Source organism: Macrosteles quadrilineatus, unplaced genomic scaffold (genome assembly GCF_028750875.1).
Source record: "Macrosteles quadrilineatus isolate MER2022 unplaced genomic scaffold, UCM_ALF_1.0 Scaffold_6__1_contigs__length_79288215, whole genome shotgun sequence".
In the NCBI taxonomy this organism is placed as follows: Eukaryota; Metazoa; Arthropoda; class Insecta; order Hemiptera; family Cicadellidae; genus Macrosteles; species Macrosteles quadrilineatus.
Window position 1 is genome coordinate 70,469,330 of NW_026542599.1, and position 11,872 is coordinate 70,481,201.

Sequence of the window (11,872 nt, forward strand, 5' to 3'; positions counted from 1 at the left end):
AATCAACTTTAGAGCCACCAAAGTTCGGTTTTCCTCAATATCACGAAACTCTACTGGCAGAATACTCTTCACCTAGGCCACAAACTAACTAGAATCCTACTATAGGAGCCACCGGAGTTCGATCCTTAACAAAGACTCGAAATTCTATTAGCAAATCCTTTTCACCTTGGCCACAAACTAAGCAGGAATCAACTGTAGAGCCACCACACTTCGATCCTTAACAAATACACGAAATTCTATTGACAAATCCTTTTCACCTAGGCCCCAAACTAAATAGAATCCTACTATAGGAGCCATTACAGTTCAATCCTTAACAATGGCACGAAATTCTATTGAAAAATCCTTTTCACCTTGGCCACAAACTAAGTAAGAATCAACTGTATAGCCACCACAGCCGAGTTACGTTAGCTTCAGATGCAGTTCTGACAAGTTTACATGACAATAGTGGGGTAAGATGTGTCTCCCTTGCCTCTGTGTCTATTGTACGTAAGACTCGTGCCCCTCGGTCTCGCCCTCTAGGTCTTCGCTCTTCTCTAGACTTCGCCCTCGTCTAGACGTCGTCTGCTTCCTCGTCATCCAGATCCGTTACAAGTCTGGACTCTGGACTACGGGCAAGTCTAGACTGTTTGATGTTTTGCGCTATGAGGGTGCGTCTAGCCACGCCTTTGACAATATATTGTGAATTATCTAACAAACTACTAGGGATATTCCCCGTCACGAGTAGTAAAAAAAATGTTCAATACGTTTCGAAATATATAATCTGATCCCGTCTTCAGGTGAGGATGTTTAAAAAACAATAGTACACAAACCCAAAACTGGAAAAAATATTAACACACCATCACCAATAATGAATATTAAACTAACAATGAATTTGGTTTTCAAAATAGTAGTATGGATGGATATAGTTAATTTATTTCACAAAGTGTCAGGCCTACTAAGGAATTAAAACGTATCTCTAAAATGTATCTCTGGCTATAGCTTACTCCAATTTCTTCTTGGGGTGCGATTTCAAGCAACGAAACCTCTTTTCATCGTTTAGATGCCTTGTTTCACCAACAGTTTTACACCACTAATGATTCCTTCTCGCTGTATTTTTGAGGTGATCTGAAGCAATGATAACCTCCTCAAGACTGAAGAAAATACCCCAAACTGAAGAGGACAAGTCCTACAACAGCTCCAGTACGCTCGTCCTACTGAAAAGTCACGAAAACGTCTCGAAATAATCAGTACTGTATCAGCAAACTGACACATACTTTCTTCCATTAGCTAGTCAAAACCCCTTATAAGGGACAAGTGGAGGGAGTGAATATGATATTTTGTAAGAATAATCCCAAAGAACAGTAATTTTTACAGCATTGGGGATTAGCCAATTTTGTTTGGATTTGGCCATCAATACGAAATATGAAATTCTTGTGAAATATACTTGTGAAATTCCGTGATTTTGTGGCGTTTTATGAGAAAATCCACATGAAAAAAATAAAACAGAAAAAGTGACTGGAAATACTATAGACCACATTTTTCATCAATATCGGACCACAGGTGAAGTCTGTAGCTGTACACGTCCACACACGAAGACATCTACATCACTTCGAAAACAACTTTTTGGTCTCAGGGGGGCGAAATGGCTATTCCCACCCAAAACTCAAACTCGAAAATTTCGATGGAAACAATACTTTCTCCATTAATACAGCAATATGTATAGGGCTAGAAAGTAAACATTGTCTCGTCGGTCAGATATCCTACAGTTTCATCAAGCATTACCCACCTATGCAATGTATCACAGATTATGCTCGAGGGTTGTTCAATGCTCAGTACGAGCATGTGCCCTGACAGCTGGTACATACACCCCTCACCAGGTGCTCACTACCCCAATGCACAGCCACCCTTGCAGTGATAGGCCTACTTGCTGTGCTTGCTAATTAATCATATGAGTCGTCCGGACCCGTAAATTCTCGGGGACAGTCGTAATTCTTAACTTAATTACGTTGTTTAAAGGTGTTAAAACTATTTTACGATTTACCTTTTAGCAAGTGGTGTTCCAAACAAGTTTGATTTCAATCAGCAGCCATTCAAGATTTAATATACCTAATGGGTTTTAAAACTTAAAACAGCAGGCTGAGCTTTTCATTGTCTGAAGGTGTTGACCAGGTTTTTATTTACCACCTCTCACAGTAGCTCTAAACCAGTTTCTTAGTTACAATCAACGATCAACCCCAAGTAAAACTGTTCAAGTCGTAAAATAACGTAATGGCATTAATAACTTAAACCCGTAATATTTACATTGTTTGAAGATATTAAACATTTTAAGATTTTCCACTGTTTTTAAATAGGCTCTAATCCAGTTTCTTCATTATAACTAACCCTAAGTAAAATTATTTATTTTCCAACATAGTATAATGGCTTATAAACTGATTTTTTTTAATTGTCCACTTTTTCCAAGTAATGTTTCAAAAAGTTTAACTTAGGTTTATTACTTCTTAGTCTTAGAAGTTGCGTTCCAAATGAGTTAGCTGTTATGAATAACTCTGAACTAGAAATTATTCAAATTGTAACATATTGTAAATTTTTAAAAACAGAATCTCGTAGTTTGTACTTATTAAAATGAATTTGGTTTTTGCAAACAGTGTTTGGTATTGGTTGTATCATTGCTGTAAGAGAACTATGTCGTCCCAAACCAGTTAAAAAATTATAAACCCCACAATAACTGTGAAATGTTTGAATTCGAGACATTCTGTAGTTGTGGGACGTAAAGGAGGAAGATCTCTAAAAAAAAATATTTTCAAAACTGCACTTATATTTTGAAACATGTTTACTAAATCCTATATACAAATGTGTACATGTAACCTGAGAGATAAGTCAGTACCTTTAGGATAGTTTGAAACTGTACAGCTGGCATTGCTCATTTGGCTAGAGAAACAGCTGATCTTCTCATTTTGCTAGATAAACAGCTGATCTTATTCAGTCATAAAACATCACAGATCATCTAACCCCATTCTTTACTCTTTTGTGTTAAAATGTGCACACCTAGGTGGCATCCCCAACTCAATTAATAATTAAAATGTCAATAATTTAACTTAGTGTAGAAAATCATTTACATGACCAACGATTGCTTCGACAGGCAAGGTGTGTTTTAAAACCAGTTCACTATTTCAACCCCAGTTAGCGACGCTGGCTGGCTCTGGTGTAAACCAGTTTGGGGTTGGATTTAAAAGTACGATTTAAAAGACCAGAGTCAGCCTGAAATAATACAGCTGTGATTGCCTTAAGCTGTCATGAATTTGAACGCGGAATCGCTATAAAATCGAGTAATTAGGTCTATACTGAAAAGTTTAGTCATAGTTGTTGAAATAAGACAATATATTTATGTTTCAATTAAAATACTATTAATTTCGCTCGCACGAGCGTTGAGCTGTGTTTTGGCAGACTACACAAAACGCATCCACAGTACTTGCGTAAGAAATCAAAAAAGTGTACAAATGATTCCCATCAAAAGAAATAGAAAAAAATTCCAATCACACGTTTTATTTACAGCATTAGGTAAAAATAGAGAAATCTGTACATTAGATATTTTTAGTCGAGTTTTCAACCACTGGACTATATTGTATTGTGTATTGTGTATTAAGCTCAGGTGTTTCAAGGCTTTGTATCGTATTGTTTTCTAGTTAAACTGTTAATTATATTGGATATATTTGACGGCGGCATCTCGACCTTAATCCGAAGTTTTGGACCTTCTTGGAAAGAAAGTAACGCATTGAAGCTACCTAAAGTTCACGGCACTTCTAGTGCTTTGGGATCCTGGTCGAACATCTCGTCAAAAATTCCATAATTAGCTATATTACTCTTCATAAGTATTTCACAACTTAATGAACGTACTTAATGAAGTACTTAATGAACTTAAATTACTCATTTATAGTTCTTACATTAGTATTTTTTTTTAAATAGCATTAAATATGAGTGCTTACTTTTGAAGCACTCTCAACACACCTCATCTCCTCAACTTCAGGTAAATAAGTACATACCATTTTAGAATCGTCCTACATTTTTTGCAGTTAACTAAAAAATTGAGTACTTAGCCTACTCATCATTAAGAATATAAAATCATTGACCCTTTAGGTATTCAAGAATGATCAAGGCATTAGATTCCCTACAGTTCGTTGGGTTAAAGATTTTGACATCCCATCTATAGCCAATGTAGCAGTCTTAAACATTGGTACTATCAAAGGTACTATTTATTTTTCGTACTTAAAAAGTTGAACTTAAAATGTCCTTCGAGTTTTGCAATTTTCAATTTAGCCTCTTTTAAGAATAGAGCACTCAATTTTGCACTTCTCCGATCTATGCTTTAGCGGTACTGGAAATGTTAGAACTATAAAGTTCATTGATTTACAATATCCTTCGAGCTAAGCAATTGTCAATGCTGTTACTTTCCGAGAATATGACGGAAAAATTAGGCATATTTCACTACTTGTAGAATTGTATTTATGAATCTGATCAAAATCAAGGTTACAAGAACTTCTCAACTGTTGGTTCAGTTAAGGGAACGTTGGCGGAGGTGGCAGGTCGGTTTTTCTCCAAACTTGTTTTTTGATTGTCAGTTTGGACCAGACAGATCACGCTAGCGGACTTCCTACACCTCAAGTCTCAAGTGGTCCAGGACCCGACCGAAGATTGTGCCTTTGACCATAGACATTCCATGCTTAAGGTTGTAGCTAAGTTGAAAAATTCTATAACTAAAATAAGTATAAAAAATAAAAATACGTTTTCCAACCCTTTGCGTTACATACTCTTATACTGTAAATGTATACAGGCAAAAGGATTGAAAATGGAAAAACTCGGATAAAATGCAAGTGAATGTTAAAAGCCTGTTTTCTGTAAGTACTGTGATCAATTGTGATTATTAGTCATTTTCAAATGTCAGTTAGTAAATGATGAATCAGGCTTATGGCATAGGTAATTTTTATTTTGTGGCAAGACAATACAGTGTGTAAATTAAGTATGGAAACAAATCTGTATTTTTAAAACCGAAATAGATAGAAATATTCTATTTGTGGCAATAATAGTTAACAAAGATTCCACAATTTTTCACATGAAAAATATTTTTTTACCCCCCTAACAGGGTAGGTGGTAGGGGGTGACTTATTTTTTTCAAATAGCAACCCCTATTGAGTGACCCCTCATTTTGAAGAGTTTGTCAAAAGAAACACAATGACGCAAATCCGAGGTGAATATCTCACTCCTAGCCCAAATGGCGGATATTCCAAAATTTGATTTATTGTACGTGAAAAGCACCAATTTCACAAATAATGGAAAGAAATCTGTATTTTTAAAACCGAAATAGATAGAAATATTCAGTTTGTGGAATTGATTGTTGACATAGGTTCCGCAATTTTTTTAATCAACAATATTTTTTCAACCCCTTTAACAGGGTAGGGGGTGGGAGTGACTTATTTTTTTCAACAACAACCCCTATTGAGTGACCCCTCATTTTGAAGGGTTTGTTAAAAGAAAAAGAATGACGCAAACCCGAGGTAGATATTTCACCCCTAGCCTAAATGGTGGGTAATGAAAAGTTTAATTTTTGTACAAAAAAGCCCATTTTGGAATATCCGCCATGTTAGCTAGGAGTGAGATATTCACCTCGGATTTGCGTCATTGTGTTTCTTTTGACAAACTCTTCAAAATGAGGGGTCACTCAATAGGGGTTGCTATTTGAAAAAAATAAGTCACCCCCTACCACCTACCCTGTTAGGGGGGTAAAAAAATATTTTTCATGTGAAAAATTGCGGAATCTTTGTTAACTATTATTGCCACAAATAGAATATTTCTATCTATTTCGGTTTTAAAAATACAGATTTGTTTCCATACTTAATTTACACACTGTATATTTATTGTTAGTAATTCACAAGTTATTTATCCTCTATTCATCTCTATACATTTTCTACTATTATATCAATAGAACAGCTGTAATGATTTTACTCACTGGTGAATAAACCACAGATTTACCTGTGGCATTTAAACGTTCAGTGCCTCGCCCTGAGGCGCGCGTACAGATTGGCCAATGGTTTAAGGGTCGTTTCTAACATACAGATTGACCAAAGGTCCTAATGAGCAGGGGCAAAAAATAGGGGAGGAGCTTACATCAGTGATGTGTGTGGGGGAGGAGCTAGTCTATTCAAGTAAACTGTTTGTTAACGTTTTCTAATCTTACCAGATAGAGAGGTGGTCTCTTTAATGATATTGAATATCGTAGAACCAACTTGTGTAGTTGAAAAAGCTGACAAATTTTTTTAATTCATTTTAAATATGAATACTCATAAGGTTAACATGGGGAACTAAGGAGCCATTGGGGCAGAGCCCAAAATGATTTTTGGGATAAGAATATGTCTAGATATGTTAATCGGGAATGTAAGCTATCTACATACTAAATTTCAACCCGATCCGACCAGTAGTTAATGCGTGATTGGATATCAAACAAACGAACAAACTCACAAAATTTCACAATATTAGTACTACGATATATTGTAGTTGTTAAGGGTGAAAACATGATGTCTCATCACATCTCTATTATTTTCATTGCGTGCGCGATCTCTTCAAGGCAACTTAGAAAGATTAAATAACATTTTACTAATGACACATACTATGAAAACACAAAATCTAACGTAAACCATTTTCTTCTTTACATTGTATACAAAATAATACAACATTTTCTTGATTTAACTTAAACATCGCCGACTTACAGATAACCCAATTTTCGTATGGATGTAAACAAAATTGCACCATGGACATATGTTTTGATGGAAACAAAATTTCATTGTAAACTTGAAAAAGTTCAGATGATTGACAACAGAATTCAGCACAAACTATGCAATTTTAAAAGCTAATATGACGAGGTTATATGCTTTCACGGCATACCATCCAAACGGAATAATACCTCCAATTTGGGGTTGTTATTTTCTTTTAGCGGCAACTGAAAATGTAGCTGACTCAATATTAATAACAAATTATTATTTATTTCAGGATTTCAAGGCAAAATGTTAAGAATTATTTGAAGTTTAGAATTTTATTTTTTTGTTTACGTAAATGTTGAATAAGTGAGTAGATTTTTATACTCTGTGGTAGAACATTTTATTCGGGTTATTTCGCTTCCAATGGAATATATTTTTTCTTTTTTTAACTTTTGTTAAAATACTACTCCTATAATGAATATTGATAGATCAGTTTTGTGAACTTAAAAATGAACATCGTGTGCGAAATACTAAGACAGATACTCAAGGCAATTTTCAAACAATGTGTATACACATAAAAACGAGAATGCTTATGCTTTGAATCTTGAAAGAGCACTTGAGGACTTTTAAATGGTAACATTATCCTTATTGCTATAACTAGGTCAAACAAACTAACAATTTCGTAACCAACTCGACCTCCCAAAAAATGTACTTTGTGTACTTGAAAAGAAATTGATATAGTGAGTTTATAAGCAATTAGTTAGGCTTTATAGCCTATTATTTGTATTAGAATACCGCACTGTTTTGTTTAAGCTACAGTTGAATGTAAAAACCTTATTTGTTTACTTAACAGTTTACATAAAACAGTGTTTTAAAAAGTAAAATTCGTCTCTTGAGTTTGGCCACCTCTGTGACTGGTAAGATTAGAAAAAAGTTAACAAACACTTGACTTGAATAGACAAGCTCCTCCCCACACGGGACATCGCTGCTGTAAGCTCCTCCCCCATTTTTTGCTCCTGCTCATTAGGACCTTTGGTCAATCTGTATGTTAGAAACGACCCTTAAACCATTGGCCAATCTGTATGTGGCCGCCCTGAGGTGGAGGGAATTCCCTACCCTCATCCTTCATGGTAATAAGTGTACGTTACTTACAGGGGGGACAGCTGTGCTGTTATGTGGCATGTGCTGGAGTACACTCCGGTGGTGACACTGTAGACCTGGTACAGTCTGGTTAGAAGGTCTTTGACCTGTGCAATTGTCAATCATTTTTTTATTTTATTGTTGGGAATTTTTCGGATAGTTTGGAATTGGAAATTTGTAATGTGTTAATTTTCTATGTTCGAAACGATAATAAATTATGCTCAATTAATTGATTAAGATGTCACAAAGATTCTTCAGAGATTATCAGATTTTCAAGGGCGTTAGGGGGATTTTATGGTTGGGGTCAGATTGTTTTCAAATTCGATCATTGGATGTTTTACAAAAAGCGGGAGAAACCACTTTTCATGGTGTGTTATATTATAAAATAAAATACATGTTTGGTTATAATTTAATAGCTTTAAGATGAAATAAGTAAATTCGACAAATTTTATCAGAATAAACTATAAATAAGCAAACTACAACACGTTACCTACTTAAGTATTCTCCATAAGAATAACATAGGAATTATAAATTTACAATTTTATGGAAATGTTTCCGTAACCATTTGTCGTACAAATACGCTTCAATATAGTAAACCATTTTTAAGCTCTACAAAATGGTTTAGGAACATTGCAACATTTAATTGTTTTGAGACTCAACATGGGAAAAACTTATATTACCCCATAAAACCCCCTCTCATAGTCAGAACATGGTGGTTCGCGAACTAGATCGTATAATTTTAGGTTTACCCGTTTGAACAAAATTTCATCAAAATCGAATGATTTTGACTCGAGCTATCGTGTTAACGGACATACACACACTTTAGTTTTCTATGCCGTTATTAGGTTTTGTAAATATAACTTCTTGATCAGCATCGTACGTGTTATTAAATTAGCCTACCTGAAAGTACAAGAATACGTCATAACGCTTGTAAGACAAAGTGTGTTTACAAGTGTTATTTGACAATTTTTTTTTATCAGCATCGTACGTGTTATTAAATTACCTGAAAGTACAAAAATAGTCAAATAACACTAGTAAGACCAGTTAGTGTGTAACAAGTGTTATTTGACTTATTTTTGTTCTTGTGTGTTTTAATATGAAGAACAAAGTTTTACCTAAAAATTCTGTTCAATTTTGAACTTCAGGTAATAGCAGCTAAGGATGACAATCTAGGGGTTTAAGATCCGTGATAGACTGATACTGTAGTATCAAGGGAAATCTTTGTGAGGCCGCTAATCCCAGGGTCAACATACAGCAACGGTGGGGGCGAAGACGGGGGGCACGTGCCGGGACATTGGCCACCTGGCTTCCTGTGTCCACCGCGCATGTGTACAAAGTGACGTCACGGCGCATGCGCGTACGCGGACTGCTCTCTTTGCGCACTGTACTGCCAAATTGAATGCTTGAATCAGCCCATACACTGATACACTATCAGAACATTGCAATTTATCTAAGTAAAATTCTTTGCACTTATCTGAAATAATGTGGAGTGCTTTGGGGGTTTTCAGTTTTGCTTTTGATTCTCTCAGTATTTTTTTGCAACGAAGATTCTTCACAAGTACCGTACCGGTACATCACCAAAGAGAAGAGGGGTTATAAAAGAAAATTACTCATCTAAGGAGAAAAGTCGTCTCTTTTTCATTTTCTTTAGATATCGAAAACTTAAATTGATTTCAATCGATAGTTGTTCATACTGTTTGAATATATAAATGCTACTTACAGTCTTCGCAATCCTGGGCACTTTGCCGTTTCGGAGATTATTCCATCGTCGGGTGCGTCATCATACACTAAACTAAGTCACTATTTACGTTTTTTACGTGGTTTCTTCATTTCCATTGTGTCAAATAAATAATACATACAGCACGCGACAAGGATACGACATGAAAACATTGAAGCATGTGCACGGCAGTTTTTAGCCTATCTATATCTTTCATGAAATCAAGATTTATTTGATTTTGTACAAGAACAATGAGATTTGGCATTGTAAAAATTGCATAAATAAAACTTAGTATAGTTATAAAATCTCTAGTCATAAGTTAGTACAAACACAAACCATACAACATTGTTTCTAATAAACTAAGCAAACTCCAAAAAATACATAAACAGCTGAAAAGGCAAACCAAATCAATCAAAATTTTCTCTTTCGAAGAAGACCAAAGGGTAAACTATCACAGCAACAAAAGCTGAAGATGACTATAATCATTGACTATTGGATAATAGTCAAAGCTATAATTTTAACAGTAGCACATTCTGTGAGTGGCTTATTTAACTACTTTATAGTTGGAAGAAAAATTACCTAATGCTGATCCGTATACGAGATGTCACCTCTAGTTTCTTTAATTCAATTGTTTAGTATGGAAATGCATATACAACTTTATGATCCATAATAAGCAAATTATTCATTTCTAATTCCACACAAAGCTGCGCACGCTTTTGAACTCAATCTTACAGGAGTTGTCGGGAACAACCCTAGACGAGTTAAAAGGCGGGTAAATTGGGGTGACTTGAGGAAAGAGGGTATCTTATATTGTGATTCAAACAATGGCTTGGTGAACAATAAGTCAAGAAAAGGCTGATTTAGGGGAGGAACCGAGAACAGCTGCTGTTTAAAGGGAAGACAGCTGTGGTTGTTGACCTTTGGAGATAAGAAAACTGTGCTACAGCGTAAACTATTAAAAAAATTTAAAAAATTGCGTATTGTAATATTTTCTGCATTCCGTGCCAAATGTATTACCAATTTTAGAATAAAATGAACGTTGTTGCTTCCACAGACAGGACATTAACTTATCACTCATATCACTCACATTGATCACTTATTAATCACTCACTTTCACTAAAGTTAATTGAGTCGTTCTCTTTAATTAAAAATTTTAAGTTCCACCGTCACATCCTAGGACGAAAGGCTCTAATCCAAAACTATTTTACAAATTATCACATAGCTAAAACATTGATGATTGACAGGATTAGAACACGAAACCTCGAGGACCAAAGCCCCGCACTCTACCACAAACCAGCTCGCAGCACGGCACGCACTCTGTCAATACCTTCCATGGACACTATATTTTCATATACAGCAAATGCTAAAACATATTCAATTCCCTGCTCGTCCTAACAACATGTCTAATCTCCATCAACAATTTAGTTAGTTATCTTTATACTTCAGTAGTACAGCATATGGCTCTCGTTTGTATTCACCCATCTACGTCATATGGAGATGCTCTTGCTGTTCCGCGTCAACGCCGTGAGAACTTCCCGCGAAGTGTTTCCCCGGAACTTGAACAGGAAGGCTGCATGATCCATCCCAGTGCCTTTGTCACTAATTGAATTGCAAATAGATCCAATAGAGTCTTTGACGGTAGACCTGGAGCTTACGGTATAGTCTGTATGATTGAGCCTGTCGAGCCTGTCTTCAGTGTCTTCTGGCCCTGAGATATACCTGGGATTGGCCCGGGGCAGGAGGTTCATGGCCATGAGACAGATCCCATCATACTGACTATAATAGTTTTATGGTATGCTTCCACGGTTAAACAGACTGTACATCTTGGTCTTAGTCAGATTTCATTTCATTTTCATTTCATTATTTGTCATGAGAGCCGAAGCCCCCTGACTACATACCCGGTACCTGTCGTGAGACTTACCCGGGCCCCATGATGTAGGCCGAAGCTTACGCATCAACCTTTTGCACATCATGGGCGGATGAATAGCTGTCATCAGGCTCACCGGCTGCCGAAGCAGACCCTTCGGAAAGAGGGTTGCCCCTCAATCCTAACCAGGGTTTCCGGCTACTTGTTTAAGCGTCACTCCACCTGGGTTCCACTAGGTCGGGACCTAGAGGACCATGGTAGAGCGCCCCGACGCATTTAGTGCAAGTAACACTCGGGACCTATCTAATCCCTGACAGGCAAACCCGCCATCAATAGCCAGAAGGAAGGGGACCGTCAGCACGCTGATGGGGGGAACCCCAACCTCCCATTTACACCACTACCCGATCGAGGCCTTACCCAGTT